Source organism: Sturnira hondurensis, unplaced genomic scaffold, assembly GCF_014824575.4.
Source record: "Sturnira hondurensis isolate 20B ecotype Veracruz unplaced genomic scaffold, ASM1482457v3 Scaffold0016462, whole genome shotgun sequence".
Taxonomy (NCBI): domain Eukaryota; kingdom Metazoa; phylum Chordata; class Mammalia; order Chiroptera; family Phyllostomidae; genus Sturnira; species Sturnira hondurensis.
In genome coordinates, this window is record NW_028089093.1 from 12,445,665 (window position 1) to 12,455,494 (window position 9,830).

At 36.5% G+C, this 9,830-nt stretch overlaps 1 non-coding gene across 1 annotated transcript; it reads right to left on the reverse strand.

The window, feature by feature from the left end:
- Window positions 1-249: 249 nt before the first annotated feature.
- LOC119001008 (small nucleolar RNA SNORA22) lies at window positions 250-382 on the reverse strand. Its single transcript, XR_005069460.1, has one exon. It is a non-coding gene; the product is annotated as a small nucleolar RNA SNORA22 (small nucleolar RNA).
- Between the last annotated feature and the right edge of the window lie 9,448 nt (window positions 383-9,830).

Below are 9,830 nucleotides of genomic sequence, written 5' to 3' on the forward strand. Positions count from 1 at the left end.
AAATAATAGTAGTAATTCATTTCCTGTGAAATTCTGGATTTATAAAGGAGTGCCAGACTTAGAGGAGGCTCGCTTCCGGTCCTAGTGTGGACATGGACACAGGCTGTGTGGCAATGGGCAAGTCAGCTAACCCTCTCTGAGCTTTAATGTACTTGATTTAAAAAATACAGAGAGGAGTATTGTTTCACTGAGTTGGCATGAGGATTAAATTAGATATTTTACAAGTGATTTTCTTTTTTCTTTTTTTTATAATATGCTGACTTTCTGAATACATTTGAAAGGGTAAATAGTCCTTTCAATGCAGAGGAAGAGGACAGACCTTTCTCTAGCACAGAGTCAAATCCAAGGGAACTATAACGCACACTTGGTGATTTTCTTGATAATAAGTTAAAAAACAGGCAGATGCAAAAGAAGTGTTTTCTGTCCTTCCTCCCGTCTCTGTCTCGGAACCTCAGGTTTCAGTGAACAACGGGAGTGTTGAGGCACATAGCAGGTTTCTAGTGTCTCTGTAACCCTGCGGTTGCTATAAAAATTGTAGCTTGTTTTTAGTATCCATTATTTCATTGCAAATAATTTAATAGTTATTTTATTAAAACATAATAATCTTGGATGTTGAGGAGGCATTTTTATAGATATTTTTATACAACTGTACAGCTTAGAAAGAACTTAAAAGTCTATCAACATAATTTCAAGTTCTATCACCACTAGAACTGTATCAGGGTTTTATTGAATCCTGTGTTAGGAGATTTTAACACAGCCAGCTGTAATGTTCACAAGATTTGTAAACACAAATGTCCTTTTATCCTTTATTTAAGCCTTCCTTACAAAATTGAAGCTTATTTTTTATTACAGAGTTGTTTAGTGAAGCTGGGGCATACCTAAGTTAAATTTAGCTAAGTCACTTTTCAGCTGTGTTCATTTTTGTACTGAGAAAAGCTATTTTCTATTTTTTGTCATTTCTTTAACTTTCAAAGACTTTCTAATTATCTGTCATATGTGGAGGCACAAACTGAACAACAATCATAATAATAAGTGTATCTTTCTGTTTTACTTGGGTCTCATTTTTTTAAAAAAAGGCTTAGCATGTTTGTAATAGAATACCAACATAGTATAGACTCATGTATTTATTCATTTCTCTAGAATTTTTGGAATTCTGTGTTATTATTTGCACTTCTTTACCTCTAAAGCTAATCTGTCATGTAAACAATTTCAAAGATTGAGAGCATGTACTGTTTGTCCAACTTAATTAAGTCAATAAATAACTAACAAGCAATGTGGCACAGTGATAATTTATTATAAAATGACAGCTAAAATAAAACCACATTTTTTTTGTTACTGTTAAAATGAAGATAGCTTATATTCTACTTCCAAAGTGATCTTGTCAGAATGAGAGTAACAGCATATTCTTCAAGTTACTCATTCTGTAAGTTTTGATGTGACACTATGTTGGTGAACCAAGTGCTATTAAAATAATATACCTAAGAACAGGGTTGTGTATGTATCAACCATGGCCTGTGCTCATACGGAAAATGTTGCATGTGACATGCATATCTACACACAAATCAACACCCTTGCTGTGTTTTCAGTTGGAAATGACTGCACTTCATGAAACTAAATGTGACTACCATAATGGGCGTGGGTACTTCTAAAGAACTGTTCAGCATTTGGAAAGTCGTGCCTGTGCATATGCACATGTATGCTATATTTAGAAGAAACAATTGACTGTGTGCTATATCAAGAGGGTGTGTCATTTAGGAAAATTATTTTTTTGGAAAGGAGCAATTGCATGAGCACAAACAACAAATATATTTTAAGGCACTAGGAATTATAATGTATATCGTGACAAGGAAATATACTGTTGCTGAAAATCAGCTAAGGAATACTATTTCTGTCATTTCAGTTTGTGTTATTGGAATCCTGTAGCAAAGGCACAGGGCAAGGATTTTATTATGCTGCTGTTCCAAACATTTATCCCTTTGAGTGTATGTTAACTGTGAGCTATAAATTACTTGCCTTTGCAGGTAGCTTTTGTAACTCGAAAGATGAACTGCAAAGTCAGCATGATGGACTTTTTTTTTTCTTTAAGAAATGATTCCGTCTAAAAGTGACTTTCTTCTTTTAAAGTATTTATTTTTATATTTACACGTATATTTTAATGTACACATATGCCTTACTAAGTTTTCATACCTATACATACAGCAGAGGTTTGAAACAAGATTTTACTAATTCAATAATACCACACATGTGTAATTTTTGTGAGAACCTTTCTTCCTGTTCTCTGTAGGCATGTCTGTACATTGAAGAGAACAGCAGAGAAAAAATGGAGAAGAGAGCAAATGGGCTTATATTGAGATAGAATGTTGTGGTTCATGAATACAGACTCATAATCTCCACTCTCTCTGCAAACCTTCACTAAACTCACACATCTTCCTGTTTTACTTATTGGACCCAGTAAAATTGGACTATAATATTTTTCTAAGGGTGTTGAATATATACATAGTTAAGGCTAAGTGGACACTATACCATGATATAAATTGACAAGATTATAGCAGTCTTTGGCCTTATAAGTGATAATTGGAAAAATTTGATTTAGTAATGTTTACCTAGATATTTTTTGAGCAGGTGCTTAATATTTGCTGCAACCTTCACTTTAAGACTTCATATTATATATTTATGTAAAAAATGTGACTCATTAGACTACAGAAGAAACAAAGTCTCAGAAGCTAAGTTTTAGGGTAATTCAGAGAAACTAAGGGTTCTTAAAGTATGGTATAATCTACCAACTACCCAAAACACACATGGAGAGATTCTCTGCAGTTGGTCTTTGTTCTAGCAACATTTCAGTTGCCTGAAATGTTCAGTTTTCCATTGTGAGTTAAGATAGGCATTTCCAGGAATATATAAATAACTGTACCAAATTTTTACTCAGTCACATGTCTTCTCTCTCTGACCCTGACAATCATATTATTGAACCTACCATCCTCAAAGAAATAAGCCCCAGAACTGGAATTTCCTACTCGAGTTGAAATAAGGTAAATGGAAGCAGAGCCCAAATTTAGTAATTTTGAGTAAGGTAGTAATTGAAAAACAGAAACTATTTTTCTGAGCTCTGTAAAGAGAAATGGAATATTTTGAACTGATTGAGTTTTCTTAGGTAAAGAAATTTGATTTGAACTCTAAGGCAGTAACAAATTACACTCATAAATAGTTTTATCTCCTTTACATCTATACTTTGCTATAGATCAATTCTATTTTTATTTGTAATTTCCTTGATAACACTAAGCTCTTTGAAAATTAGTTTAGTAAAAAAAATTAGATAACTTCAGTACTTTAGATTTAACAGTTTAAACAAGCTAATAGCAACACTGCTTTTAGATTTTACAAAGGCAGATGGTATTGAATTTTCTGTGGATGAGATTTTACTGGTGGTAGAAAGGATTTTGCTGGTATGGAAGTAATTAGTTTAGGTTTGGAGACCACAACTCTTTGCCCAGATGAATTAATCACTGATGCTCATTCAAAGCTTGCATTGTTCAATTATACTTTGCTACTTTTTATCAGGGAAATCGAAGTCTAGAGTGGCATTGACAGATTTGGGGATTTGTCTCACAAACATCAGGAGCCCACTGAATAGGAGAAGATTACAAACTTCTTTGTAGCCTGTAAAATGCAAGAGGAAAATATGGGTCTTAAGGCAGAAGCTAAAGAGATAAAAGAAAGAAAATGAGACAGAACAAATAAGCATTGGATAGTGCTCTATACTAAGATTCTAAGAAAAAAAGACACTGGTGTAAAAACTAAATTCTCATTTGTGTATATGCTTGGATTCATTTTTGCTTAATGAAATGGTATATTGAAATATGTAACACGATTTTCAATGATTATTTTTCAATTAAACTTGTTTGAAATCCTAATGTCAGAATTCTAATTAGGTACATTTGAAGGGAGATATTTGAATTTAGATGTGCCCTGTTGACCTTTTTTCACTGTCATGTTTGGTTCGTTGTGCTGGTCACCATGGCACTATTATAAAGCAGATAAGTTTGGGAAATGCCTCATGTGACTAGGGCCTCACACAGAATAGTTAAGTGACCGTTTCTTACACCAAAATACATGTATTAAAGAGGTAAAAGGAAAACAAAACAATTAAAAAGTACATGGGTAGAAATGTGTGACAATGATTATGTTCTCTTATGATAGGGAGGGACACTCAAAGCATAGAAATAGAGGAAGAGCCCTAACTGGTGTGGCTCAGTGGGCTGGTGGTCATCCCGCTGATCAAAAGGTCATCATTTGATCCCGGTCAGGGCCACATGCCTGGGTCTGAGCCAGGTGCCCAGTTGAGGGCATGCAAGAGGCAATCAACTGATATTTTTCTCACACATTGCTATTTCTCTCCCTCTGTTTCTCCCTCCTTTCCCCTCTCTCTAGAAATAAATAAATATATAAAATCTTTTCAGAACAGATCGAGGAAAAGCCCTGGTCAGATGGCTTAGTTGGTTGGAACATTGTCCCACCCACCAAAGTGTTGCAATTCCGACCCCCAGTCAGGGCACCTGCCTAGGCTTGACAGAGTTTGATCTCCAGTAGGGTTACATTACTAGAGCAACCAGTCGATGTCTGTCTGTCTGTCTGTCTGTCTCCCCCTCCCTTCCTCTTCCCCCCTCTCTAAAATTAATAAAAATATCATCAGGCAAGGATTTAAAAAGATAAAGGAAGATATTAGAAGGGGAAGTTCAAATAAATTAGATTTTCTAAAAATTTGAAACTATCTTATAAGATGTGTTCAATGTTTATGATAGCTTGAGAGTTAATACGTGTTGAGTAGCAATGATATGGTCAGCAGTTAGATAGAAATGAAAGGAGTTGCAACAATAGATCAGGTATGGAAGGTTAGCCCTGGGTATCTAGCAATGGGAAAACAAGGACCTCGTCCCCAGGGTAACCTTTCCTACCCTAACATAGTGCTGATCATACAGTTGAGACCCCCGACCGTCCACATCACTAGTCATGTGGTTCCAATCCTTCCCTCAACTTTCCTGGCGTGATGCTGGTCATCCAGTAGACCCCCTTAGAGAAGGAACAAGGAGGGTGGAGAACAGCCTCAACTGGCTCCTGTACAAGCCCTTATTGAACAGAACTTAGGGTTCTGCTGCCTGCCACTGCCCTCTAGGCAAAAATTCCGGAGGCAAAGGTTTGGTGATACAGAAAAGCAGTCTTTATGCAAAAGCAGTTACTTAAACCTATCAGGTCACACTTTAATCGCTTAAGCCAGGGGCGTCAAACTCATTTTCACCAGGGGCCACATTGGCCTCATGGTTGCCTTCAAAGGGCTGAATGTAATTTCAGGACTGTATAAATGTAACTACTCCTTAACTACAGGCAAGGAGCTCAGTGCTGCCACCAGAAAAAAAACAAGGTGCTGGGCGGGATAAAACAAGGTGGAGGGCCGGATTCAGCCTATGAGCTTGTGTTTGCTACCTGTGATATAAGCCTATCAATTAAGGCTAAACTGTAACACCCAAGTTCTCCTTTTTTCTTGTTTTTAGTTATCTTGTTTCTTTAGGGTTAGTTTACAAACTAAGAACATAGTATACTCAACTATGTTGAGTTTTGGAAGAATGGCAGGCTTCTGCCTCAGAGCATGTTCCCTCAGAGCCTCAGAGCATGTTCTCAGAGCCAGAGCCAGATAGCTAGCCCTCTGTTTATTTCCATTGGCTCTGGAGGCATCAGCTTCTCAGCCAATCCCATCCTAGACTGCCCAATATTTCCTTGGCAAACTCCTTCCATTTCCCCTCCTCTGCTTCTCCCCAGTGATGTAATTACTTAATCAGATCTCTCTATATCACAACCACTCCTTTAAGCATTAAGCCCCCAGGACAATGAGGTTTTGGCCTGAACCAAATAGCTTTAGAAACAAAGTCTTGGGTCTGCTGACCACAGAGAAAGACTTTTTTTTTTTTAAAGAAATCACTTTATTTTTTTAAAGATTTTATTTCTTTATCTTCGGAAGGGAAGGGAAAGAGAGAGGGAGAGAAATATATATCAGTGTATGGTTGCCTCTGGTGCTTACCCTGCTGAGAACTGGCCTGCAACCCAGGTATGTGCCCTGACTGGGAATCGAACTAGGATCTTTTGGTTCGCAGGCCCATATGCAAGCCACTGAGCTATACCAGCCAGGGAGGAAAGGGTTTGATCAAACTGTAGGTAACATCAGGTGCTCAGATGTGTTTCAGCTCCAGGCCCAGAAAAGTAGCAAAATTAGGGGGAGCAATGCCATACTGACATCAGGGCCAGATGCAATGAATAATGATCCTTAATCCTAGGCCAACCAATCAGAAGAGATGATGACCCTGAAAGGACAAACCTGGAAAGCTGATGAATATTCTATTGAGATCCTTCCCTGAGACCTCCAAATAAAACCACTCAAAACAAAAGGCTCAGCAAACTCTGGACCTCTCCTCCTCCCTCCCTCCCTCTCCTGTCTCTCTCTTTTCTCTCTCTCAGGCCTGTTTCTTCCTTTCTTCTCTCAAGTCACATACCTTTGTTTTCTTTCTCCTAAGCTCCAAGGGCCCTTTTTTGCCTCTGTAACTTTTTCCTGAGTCCATGCAGCCCTGTTGGCTCACTTTTTCTACCTCTCTGACTTTGTATAATTTTCTTAGTTCTGCAGCTCTTGGGACATTGTCCTCTCTATCCATCAGGTATTGGGAGGAAAGCAGGAAATTGTAGGAACTCCCTAAAAACACAGTCTGGAGGTAATGCATATTTTATTGCTGGAAGTGAGTCATATGGTTAGGCCCAATGTAAGGGATGCTAGGAAGATGTAATCTAGTTGTGTGCTCAGGAAAGAAAGGGAATGGATTTTTTGGTGAAAGCTAGCAATCTACTATTATACCAATTGTGCAAAATGATGGGATAACACAGATGATTGATTCAAGTTTCTATAGACTCTAGAGAACTCCTAGTTTCGCAGGATAGAGACAAATGCATATTTGTCCAATCATAATGGAAAAAATCAATGGATTTTTCTATGTGTAGTGTCTTTTCTGCAGAGAGCTGTATAGATTCATGATTTAGTCTATGTTTAGACAATCTCATTCATTCATTCATTCATTCATTCATTCAGCATTCTCCTCGAACTGAGTAATCTGAATAGCTCCTTTAAAGTATGTGAAGAAAGGAGTGCAAAAAATGAACTTATTTGCACAAAACAAATAGAATCTAACTTCAGTCGATAGAGTCACACACCTGATTTTATATTGAGGTTTGTATATGTATGTCCTGAAGAAGTTGGAAATAATGGAATATTTATGATTATATCGGAATGATCTTAATAAAAGTGGTTAAATATAAATAGAATTTGTGTATAATTACAGAACTATAATTTTTAGAGATGAGAATTTTAGATGACACTCTTAATACAGGAGCAATGTAATTGTATATTGTACAATCCCAGTGTCTGGGGAATGGAGAAGTCAAATCAGAGGACATGGTCATCGAAATTTGCTCCTGTACCTTCTTGTCCCATTGTGGGATGATGAGCCTTTGCTGTTGATTAGTGCTTGTTTTAAGGCACCAGTCATAAGCCTCCCGAAACCGCCTCTCTACACGCTTTCATAGTTATCATCAAATATTGTTACAATTTTACACTTTGATTACATTGTTTCACACAATTACTATTTTGTATTCATTGTATAGTTACATGGGTTTCTGTTTAACAGAAATTTTCTTTTTCTTTTATCAAGATAATATCCATAAATACAGAAAGTTGAATTTAGTTGCAAAAACTAAAGGCATAAATTGTGCAGAACATATATTTTAATATTATATGCTCTTCAATATAGTATTATATTTTTCTATATATTCTTTATAGTATGAAGAGACATTTAATATTATAATTCTTATTGGGAACCTTTGAAATTTGGTTTGCTTCCATTCTAGATAAATAAAACCAATGAGAAGTGAAAAAGATTTGTTTTGAGAGTGTATAGTGATAACTTTCTAATATTAAAAACAAACACTACCATTTTAAGCAGTTCTAAATAAATGAGACATAGTATGGCCTCAGTAAGGAGGCTGTGCAAGAAGCTGGCCTGTATATATAAGACATTCTAGTCCACCGTTTGAAATATGCGCTTTATGATTAAATTGTGTTATGAGATCTATTTAGTCTCTGTGTTTATATCTTGGAACAGGATTTGATTCATGATATATCACATCTGTATAAAATTTTTGGAAATAACAGGTTGCCAGTTTTATAGTTTTTAATGATATCCTACCTAGAAATGACAAGCAAGAAATGGGAATAAACAGAAATCAGCATAGTTGGGACTAATAGGGATAATTATTCCCTATTCATCCCTATTTATCATTTGTTGGGGCACCTACACTCCAACTGCATGGAGTCAGGACAAACTCTTTTTCCAGTCAGGATAAGTATAGATTACAAGGGATCTAAGCACAGGCGTCTGCCATCGTTAGCATGTGTGCCTAGGGGAACTCACCTGAGTTGGGCATATCAAATCAAACTCGAGTATCAAATCTAACTTCTGGGAATAAACTAGGGGAGGAGCCTTGCCACCTCCCACCCACCATCATGCTGGATTAGAGAACAACCAGTTGTCTCCAAGTCCTAGTAAAGTAATCTTGTATACCAATGACCCTGGCAGCTTCAAGCATGCAGGCTGGATATACACAGTAGCCGTGGTAGGTAGGAAGGCTCCAACTTGATCATCATTAGCTCTTCAAGCTGCACGCAAAAAAGATCCCTGTTGAGGGCCATGACTCCATAGTAGCTCTATAGACCACTGGGCCTGGTTCTGTTTTTTCTAACTATATGAGAACCAGAGACTTACAGTTATTTCTGACATCTGCATTGCCTTGGAGATGCAGGAACTGATTTGATTTTTGTCACCAAAACAGTAAAATGGGTCCAGGTAAAATGCATTTGGACACTCAGCTTATTGGAGGAGGGGATTTGCATTTGCTAAATAACAGTGACATAAAACTTCTCTTAGAAAGTAAACTGTTAATGTGAAATAAACAATACTTGTGCAATTTTCAAGAAAAGGAAACAGACCTTCACATGTAGCAATAAATTTACTTCCAACTGTTAATACACTGAAAGCAATACAATTATGTTTAGTATAGGAACATAAGAATGAGTGATCTTTTGGGGATTTTTTGGCTAAATTTGAATTAAAAAAATATTATTAGCATTGGTTTACTATGCTGGTATAACCATATCAAATAATAATTAAAAGATTGAATTCTAACTTTTATGAAAATTAGGAATTGATTTTATTCTACCTCAATGAATCATTGCATGAAAAGGAGAGGAATGAGAAAATTAATTTAAAGCTTTAAAAGAATCTCTCTCATTTTCTTAAACATTGGGTACTATATTTAGTAACTACCATTTTACTTATGCAACTCGGCTCATGCAGTTTTTACATGTTACTGGAGCCTATTATTACTGGATTCTACTATTTAAGTCTTTATAATAGATCAGCAAAATGGGAAAATACACCTTTGCTGCTATTTCATAAAACAGATTTCAACTTCCTCTGTAGTAATTTAGAGATTATGATCAAGTTTCCCAGTCAGGCAGATGCTGCAAGTAGACATTAGTGGAAAAAAAAAAAAGCTGGAGTATTGTTTTCTGGTGAACGCAAATTTCTTCTCTTCCTCAGTTTATAACATGTCTCCGTGTGGTGATTCGTGACAGTAGAGGGAAGACAATTATCATCAGATCCTAGAAGAGATATGTGTGTTAGATCCGTTGTTTTCTCTATAGCCTTTATTGATGATGTGCCTGAGCTCATCCTGGA